The sequence below is a fragment of the Canis aureus genome, chromosome 10 (genome assembly GCF_053574225.1).
Source record: "Canis aureus isolate CA01 chromosome 10, VMU_Caureus_v.1.0, whole genome shotgun sequence".
Classification (NCBI taxonomy): domain Eukaryota; kingdom Metazoa; phylum Chordata; class Mammalia; order Carnivora; family Canidae; genus Canis; species Canis aureus.
This window is the reverse complement of record NC_135620.1, coordinates 50,749,666-50,759,130: the sequence shown is the minus strand read 5'-3', so window position 1 is coordinate 50,759,130 and position 9,465 is coordinate 50,749,666. Positions and strand designations below refer to the sequence as shown.

General features: G+C 35.8%; 1 pseudogene; it reads right to left on the bottom strand.

Moving 5' to 3' along the window:
• Window positions 1-1,515: 1,515 nt before the first annotated feature.
• LOC144321535 (multifunctional methyltransferase subunit TRM112-like protein pseudogene) lies at window positions 1,516-8,548 on the bottom strand (annotated as a pseudogene).
• Window positions 8,549-9,465: the final 917 nt, after the last annotated feature.

Sequence of the window (9,465 nt, the reverse complement as noted above, 5' to 3'; positions counted from 1 at the left end):
AGTCCATATGACCTACGATCTTTGATTCTTTTTGAAATTCAATGTGATTCAAAATTTTTTGGTTAAGCATTAAGAAGACTAAGGCTAATAGGGGTAATTAGTAATTGCAAAGTAATTAGTAACATGATTGTTGAAATAAAAAAATTGAGCCCTCTAAAACAAAGTTTTAAATTTATGCTACTACTGGATTCTATCAATCAATGAGCCCAATTAGTATAGAAGGATTTTAATAATCTCTTATATTCAAATATGTATCTATTTGATATTAATCCTTTTTGTTAAATAGACCTTATTTCTCAAGTCCTTTCATACTATGAGATATCTTTATATTAAGAGAAACCAAAAGCAACTGCTCTGATTTGATTTCTGGCCACACAGAATTTTAATGATGTTAAAATTCTTTAGTAGAGGTTACGTCTCTAGGATGTCTGAATACAACAATAAAATCATAAATTTTAACATCAGTTTGACCTCTAAAATAGGATTTCATTGTTTCCACTTGAGAAATCCATTCTATTGATAAAAATTTTGGTGCAACTAATGATGGTTATGTATTTTGAGTGATTATATTTGATCATTCACTGGCTTTTCTATGCTCTGAGATTACTCAATCAAAATAATTCAGATAATGATTCCTTTAGTTTTGTAGATAACTAGTTTTCATATTCAATTAATACACTTCAGTTTTATGGGTTCTTTTAGCCAATAAATGAAGGTTGAATGCTCATTTACTTTAACTTCTTTTAATTATTCCTTATTGCATTTATATTTCAGATTAACAGTATATTAAATTAATATGTTAAAAAGTTTTTTCTATCATTTTCTATCAATGGCTCATCCATTTTTGATAAGGGATTATGCAAAGCAGTATTTATTACTGCAGTACTTTTTTCTCTGCATATATAGGTTAATCCAATATGGTATTAAGAGATAGTTTGCTTATAGGTATTTAGTTATGGTTGAGCTGGAATGCATTTGTAATTGGTGCTGCCCTTAAGCCAATTATAATTTTACAAGTAATTACTCTTGAGGAAGGTTTTATCCTATTTCAAATGATCTCTACATCTTCTGATTAGCATTTAATTTATATTAGGATTGATTCCTCTTAAGGTAAATTCAAACTTAAACTTAAATTTGGCTTTGGATAACAAACTGTCACCTGGCTATGTTTTTTTTTGTTTGTTTGTTTTTTTTGTTGTTTTTTTAATCTCTAACTGTATATCCTTCTCATTATTTCTTCATAGAGATTTTTTTCCTCATTAACTGCTTACAAGTAGCTCCTACATTGTTTTTGTTTAAAGTTAAAGTTCTTTTTGTTTATTATGTTCTAGTTAATTCATATGCCAAAGAGTAAGATTTTATCTTTTCTTTTTTTGGGGGAGGAGGGTTTGAACCTTTAGAACTCAGGAACACTGTGCCTTTGGTGTGTTACTGGGTCAAGGGTTGGGGATACAGGGCAGCACCAGCAAACAAAGATCCACAGGATCACAGGATGAAAACTGGTAAAGGGCCTGTTTAAGTCTGGGTGCCTTCCTCACTCAGCAGCATGTTGGGGACCCTGTTGCTGTAGGGGAACAGATGTCCAGACTCTGGGCATTGCAAGGTGCCCTCTGACACATCCACCTCCAGCAGCAGTGGTGGATCTTCAGAAATTCTTCATCATGTTCAAACCCCTCAACCCACCCTTTGGGCACCTCAACCAGAAGAAAGATTATCGGCCCCCTCCAGAAGCGTTCTAGATAACACCTTGGGTGTCATGTGACAGAACTTGAGGTCGAACTGCACAGGGTTGATGCGGACCTTGGGGGCCTAGAGGCACGTGGGGTTGGGGTGAGAAGCCACAGAGCCCCACTCCAGGCTCCGGCGTGCTTAGTAGGTGGTGCAGGAGCAACTTAGTGTCTCTACTATGTGCTCAGTCAGGGGGAAGGAGAAGGCCAGACTTCCGTCTGCCTTATCTCCTGGTAGTTCTACTTACTGTGTTATTGTATTAATCATGTATCATATTAACCTTTGAATTACCGAGTTATCATATTAAATTTTAGACTAATATTAGTTATTTTAATCTATCCATTTTATGTTTGGAGTTTTGTTTGAGGAAAGTGAGCTATATGCACATTTCAAGGCCTGATTATATTGGGATTTTTTGTTGTTAATTTACTTTTAACTTCTTGGTTTCCCAAAGGTTCTATTAATGGACTCCGAAAAATGTAGCTCATTCCATATATACTGATCTAACATTGTTATGGTAATTATTGTTATTATTACATAACTCTTGAAAGTTTACTGAAAAAGCACTATACTGGTTAAATTAACAAGTGATCATAAAGATTTATGGATTATAGAACAGGATTCTTTGGAGAGGTTTAAAGTATTACGAAATATTTTGGATAATTTTTAAGATTCATGTATTTATCTGAAAGAGAAAGAGAGTGCAAGTGGGGGGGAGGAGCAGAGGGAGAGGGAGAGAAAAACTTAGGCTCCATGCCCAGCACAGAGCCAACATGGGGCTTGACCTCGGGACCCTGAGATCAGTATTTTGGATTTTAAGCTACTGCTAGTAGTACACTGGTGAACTTTATGTATATTGTTATTTTATAATATGTGTGTGTTTATAAATAAATAAAACATTGTGTGTTCTAATGCATTTATTAGATCCAGTTCTTAAAATTCATGGAGATATTTTGTATAGTTCCAAAATACTAGTCCAAAATATAGTCCAATATAGTACATGATATTAACATATCTTTAGAGAATTTGATTTCAAAGTCAAAATTAGTTTTTCTAATCTTATTCATGGAATAGTTTAATTGGGAAAATCATTTCCCTTTGAAATATCTTTGAGGGGTGCCTGGGTGGCTCAGTAGGTTAAGTGTCTGCCTTTGGCTGGGTCACAATCCCAGGGTTCTAGGGTCAGGCCCCCACATTGAGCTCCCTGCTCAGCAGGGTGTCTGCTTTTCCCTCTCCCACTCCCCTTGCTTGTGCTCTCTCTCTCTGTGTCAAAAAAAAAATTAAATAAATAGATAAATAAATAATCTTTAAAATACTTCTTCAAAAAAGACACATGAATAAACACAAGTTGATATTGTTAACTGTATTATAAAACTCTCTGAAATCCAAACAAATAACTTTTAGATTCGTTAGTTGCATATCTATCCCTTGTAAAATGAGAACCTCTATGCTGTTGGTGTATTATTTTTTCAAGCTGTTAGCCTTGAATAGAACACTCTTATTTTCATTTTGAAACTGGGAAGAAAAATAAGATGGCTTGCAAACGGATTAGGGAATAGACACTTTATGTTAGTTAATTTTATATAGTTTATTAAAAAAAAAAAACAATGTTAATTCATGTATGCATCCTTCTGTATTTTAACCCATACACACATGCACATGAGAGCAAGAAAAGAATCCTGAGAAGTAGGAGGAAGTCCTGGAAAGAGGGCAATTGAAGTTTTTCAAGCTTTCAGAAATTCTTCTGTCAAGACTCATTAACTAGGAATGGCACCTGTCTTTCAGAGGCCTGTGCAGGGTGGGGTAAAGGAGGGTGTCAAACTCTGTGTGGTGGTGACAAAGTGGAAGATGACCCTAGCAGCTCGCTGGGGCTGACAACTTGGCAGTAATGTTCCACATTAAACCTAAACAGCTTTTAAGAATAGAATCAATCCTTAGAGAAGATCACTCTGTGACTGCTATAGAGTAAGACAGAGAAAAGAATATTTTGCAACTACAAATGTAACTAAGCATCCTCTTCTTCATGAAAACACACATGACTCCTGTTTCTTTACCAGTAATGAGTCTAGCTTGATGTTGAATTCCCTGCCTCCAAGATAAAAAAAAAAAAATATATGAAGATACTCAGTCATTGATTTCGCTGTGTGGTCTGACAGATCCCACTATGAATCATTCACTTCTCTAAATCCTACTTAGCATCACTGGCAGGTGTCCAAATACTATAATAAGCTCCTCCTAACTCCCTTTTATAGAGACACTTCAGTGTTCCTCTGATGTGCGTTCTCCTGTCCTGCAAGAAGCAAAATAACCTCAAATGTGTTTGGTGAGAGATATGTGGTGATCATTGGTCGGTAGGCTTTGACAGTCATGACAAGAGATGATCCTATGCTGGAATGAGATCATAAAGGCATACTAGAATGCCTAATGCCAAGAAAATGGCCCTTCATCTTGTCTGCCATGGATGGTTGCTGGAAGTTGTAATACACAAGAGGAGCATTTTAGAATTACTTAAAACATCATTTTGGTGGGAGTTTGGAAGATAGATTGGTATAGGGACAAAACTGAAAAGAAATAATTTGGGTTGCAGTTTTAGCAATCTGGACAAGAGGGGATGAGGATTATAATTAAAGACATCTAGTGTGAATATAAAGAAGTAGACAGAGAAGAAAAGTGCAGGGCTCGGTAACAAATTCTAGTGATATACTGAAAAGCAGTGTGGAAGCAACAGCTTTGAGGAGGCTTCAACGATTTGTGGAGTAGGAGTTCCTTGTGAGATTATAGTTTTATAGTCCAGGAAGCAACTTGATTCTTTGATCTGAACCTCAGCAGAGATATTTGGATTGGAATACAGATTTGGTTGCTACCAGCAGGGAGATGATAATTACAGCCATTTAATTTTTACAGGACATTCAGTTATATCCTACACTAAATGAACCCTGAAGGCTCTGCTATACTAGCATTTGCTGTTTCCTTCTAGTGACTGATTGATCATTCAATTGTAAAACACCAAGTAAAATTGAGTTGGGTAATTTGTACCCGCTTTAAAAAGGCAAGTAAACTAGATGCAGGCAACTCATAAATATAGTTTGGCTGTGAAGTAGGATAATAAGCATTCTCTCCAGTTTATGAATCCAGATTGTCAAGCATGAAAGACTTTAGGGATAGCATTGCTCAGCTAATTGCTCAGGTCCAGTCAAACCCATGACAATAGAGGGGAATCAGATGAATAGATGCATAAGTGGAGGATTTCCCTTGAAAGTAGTCTAGTCCTTCCTTTTCCAGGGGAGAATACATATAGGAATGAACGATAGCACTAGTAGTAGGGAGGAGAAGCTTGGTAATCCATAGAGGATTTTCAGTAATTATTCACCATGTCCACATTCATTCTAATCTAAAGGATTTTTTCAGACAGCCAAAATCTTTTTTAAAAATTTTATTTATTTATATTTGAGAGAGAGAGAATATGACCGTGAGTGGGGGGGAGGGGTGGACAGAATCTTTAAGCAGACTCCCCACTGAGTGCTGGATCCCACAACCCATAAGATCATGCCCTGACCTGAAATCAAAAGTTGAACACTCAACTGACTGAGTCACCAGGTGCCCCCAGACAGCCAAAATCTTGAGGGGCATTTGGATCCTTACAATCCTAACGTTCTTAGTCCATGATTAGGCAAAGCCTTTATAAAACAGGGTTTTGTTTTCCCCCCAGTAATTATAGAATATCAGGGTTTATTGTTTGATTCCACTCTTATCATTGTGATTAATTTTTCAGTCACAACTTTGGAAGATCTGATAGAGTATGTTATAAATAACAATACTGGGGGCACCTGAGTGGCTCAGTCAGTTAAGTATCTACCTTAGGCTCACTCAGGTCATGATCCCTGGGTCCTGGGATTAAGCCCCACCTGCATCACATCAGACTCCCGGCTCACTGGGGTGTCTGCTTCTCCCTCTCCTTTTGCCCCTCCCCCAAGGTCATGTGCTCCCTCTCTCTCTCTCAAATAAATAAAAACTTAAAAAAAATACTGGACATGCATGCAGTAGACACTATTACATACTCACATGTATTATCAAATTGAATTGTCATTACAATCTCATGAGTTAGTTAATAATTTCATCCTAATTTTAAGGTTTAAACAACTGAGAATTGGGGGGAAAAGTCTTTATAATGTAATTAATAGGTAATGGAATTATTTCCATATATAGAGCTCTTAAGTATTACAATTACATAGTAGAAAAGAATTGCATAGTCTTCTGATGAGGAAAAAAAAATCACTTACCTAATCACTATATTGTTTGTTTCATAGCAATATTCTTCATGATTTGCTTCTATTTTTTTGATTGGTTACAAAATATAATCACTGTCTGCCAAATTTTATATTGGATATAAATTAATCTCTAACATTTATATAATGTGTTCAATTTTTCACCAACTACAAAATATAATCATATTCTCCTTCTAATCTTCTCTTAAAATGGGAAAGTTCTTACCTTTTAAAATCACTCTAAGTATTTTCTTTTTAACAACAAAAAGCTCTAACAGATATACTGACTTTTTCCTTTTCTGCTGTTTATTTGGTTTTAACTTCTATTTCTTTTTTTTTACTTTTTTAATTTATTTTTGATAGTCACATAGAGAGAGAGAGAGAGAGAGAGGCAGAGACATAGGCAGAGGGAGAAGAAGGCTCCATGCACCGGGAGCCCGACGTGGGATTCTATCCTGGGTCTCCAGGATCGCACCCTGGGCCAAAGGCAGGCGCTAAACCGCTGCGCCACCCAGGGATCCCTTAACTTCTATTTCTGAGGAGAGTTCTCCTTGATCTGTCACCCCCCACCCTACTTTTCCTTTTGATATCCTGCCTGTGAACTTTGGTGTGCTGTTTAAAACATAGTTTCTTGGATTCCACATTACATAAACTGAATCAGAGGTCTCTAGGCCTATAAAGCTCAAGGATTTTTATTAAGGGTTTTAAATAAGTGTTACTCATTCTATAGTTTGACAACCATAGCTTTAGTCACTGATGATTGGATGTAATTTTCTAGATTTTTTTTTTTTTTACCCTGCTGCTAATCTTTTAACTACATGATTAAAATACAAAATGTGAAATTTCCTCTGTAATTGCAAATAGTACATTATCACTTCACTCTCCTTATAATATTACAATTTATTTTTAGTATAATCATATATTTAAAACTCAAGTGTGAAAAGTTGCATTTTATTGAACATATGATTAAGTGTTGGAATTTGCAAACATGAATTAACACTTTTTAAGAACAGTGAAGACTCAAAGTCATGAACACAGAGAATAAAAGTTTAATTATGAAAGGATGAAGGAGAAGAGACCAGGAAGTTCTTACCATATTATAGGAAAAGGTTAGTTTTCTTTATTTCATAGCTAGCACAGCTGAAAGGGAAAACAGGTTATACAATTATAACAGGTAAAGGCATCATGATTCAGTTTATCCATTACCTTAGAAGAAAAAATTTAAATAATTGGTCTTGCCACTTTCAAAACTAATGTAAACATAAAATTACTTAGAGTAAATAAAATAAATGTAAAAGATATACTGGTGGGGCACCTGGATGGTTCAGTCCATTAGGTGGCCAACTTGATTTTAGCTCAGATCATGATCTCAGGGTCATGAGGCTGAACCTCAAGTTGGGTTCTATGCTCAGCAAGGAGTCTGCTCCAGATTCTCTCCCTCTTTCTGCCCCTTCTGTGCTTGAGCACTCTCTCTCTCTCTCTCTCAAAACTGAAAAAAAAAATATATATAGTGATTTTATATTATGGTTATGTAAGGGAATGGAAGGTACATAGGGGTAATAAGGCCAGAGGGTGAATCCAGAGAAGAAAATAAGAGGACAAACATAGGGAGGTTTATGAATTAACAATCATGGCAAATTAACAAGGTTTATGTATTAGTAGGGAAACACTACAGGGGAAAGGATGCAAGCATCTTCTTAGACTGCTTGCTAATTGCTGTGCCATATCTATTTCCTCCTCTTTCCTTAGGAGCAGATCCTGAATATTACTTGGGTGCTCAGTATTTCCAGCTAAGTGATGACACTTTCCATCCTTAGTGACTAGATATGCTTTTGAGACCAAATCTGAACCAATATGACATAAAGAAATCATAGATGGTGGCTAATAGTGTTGACCTAGCTTGGAGAAGCACTCTATATCCTTCTACTCCTCTATCCTGCTGTCTGGATTCAGATGTGGTGGATGGAGCCCCAGAAGCTCTCTTGTACCATGAAGCACACTTGAGCACAGATGCCAAGCTTGGGCGTGGCAGCAGAATGATAGGACAAACTCTGTCTCCTTCATGATGCTCACACCAACCCTGAACTACTCACACCTGGAATTTTTAAATAAGAGAGAAATTCTGCCTTTATTAGGCCTCTGTAGCTCTGTTTGTTAGTTATCTAAAACTGAAACTAATTTGAACTGAACAAAAGCTAGTCATCAAACAGAAGAAATATATATTTCACTTTTTCCCCCATCTTTTCTACAATTGATTTTAATAGAACCAAAATCTTAGCCCTGACTTTGGCTTTAAACTCATTTGTCTGGAAATTCCTCTAGCAATAGAGAAAAAGACATCATACATACTCATATTCAGGGAAAGCTATTCTGTATTGAAGAGTCTAGACCAAGACTTGAAGAAGGATGACACTTCAGAGTTTCTTCTTGCCAGTAAATAATGTTATTGCTCGGTATAATTAATGAAGTCACTGATCAATATCTTTCATTCCTTCAACAAACCATTGCTGACTCATATATCCAGTAGAGGTTGGCTTGAGGATACCAGACACCATCGCCCTGGTGCTAGATCCAGCTCTTCTTCATTACACTTTCCAAGCAACTTCTTTATAATTCACTCCTATCAGTCTAAACTTTACTTTTTATGTCCTGAAATTGGTATTTCAGAAAAAAGCAATGAGGAAAGATCCTGGAGCAATGTAACACAGTCCTCAGTTTTAATAATTTGGATAATATGTATGTCTGAGAATGAGTTATGTGAATTTTTTATTGATATGTTGTGGGTAGATTGAGTTGATCTATATTTGGCAAAAGAGGAATTGACTAAAGGTCAATTCTTATATGTCCCTCAGACTAGAGTGAAGGGCTATAGAACCAGCTCTTTTTTTTCCTGTCGGTCATTTCCACAATTGCAGTTTATTTTGTTTTGTATGATTTTGTGTTGGCTGAAACTTAAATAATTCATAGTTATGGGATAATGTTTTGCTTCTGATTGATGTATCTAATTTTCCCAAGTCTGTTAATATGATCACTAGAAGATGTCATTAAAAGAAATGGTGGACAAATATTTTGTTTGTGTAACCCTAATACTAAAAACATTTATAGGACAATCTAATTGAAAACAAATTTTTCAACGAAATAGAAAAAGTATTAAAATAACAAGAGATAGCCATATATGAAAGTTACATAAATAAAAGGCCCTACTATAAATATACTATTCAAATGGGAATCAAGTGTATATAGTGGCTTTATTCACAATTAACCCAGGAAAATAGGCACCCACACATTTACCATGATTTTAAGAAACACAAAATTGTTCCTTTACCAGCTAAATTATGTCTGAAATTAAAAATAGAATTAAATAGCAGAGCATCCCCTCAGCACAAAGGATTGAACTCCTGCTTTTACCTTTACTTTCTCCCAATACTCACTGCAATTGCTACAGTAAAGACAAGATGCACAGGGAGCAAGA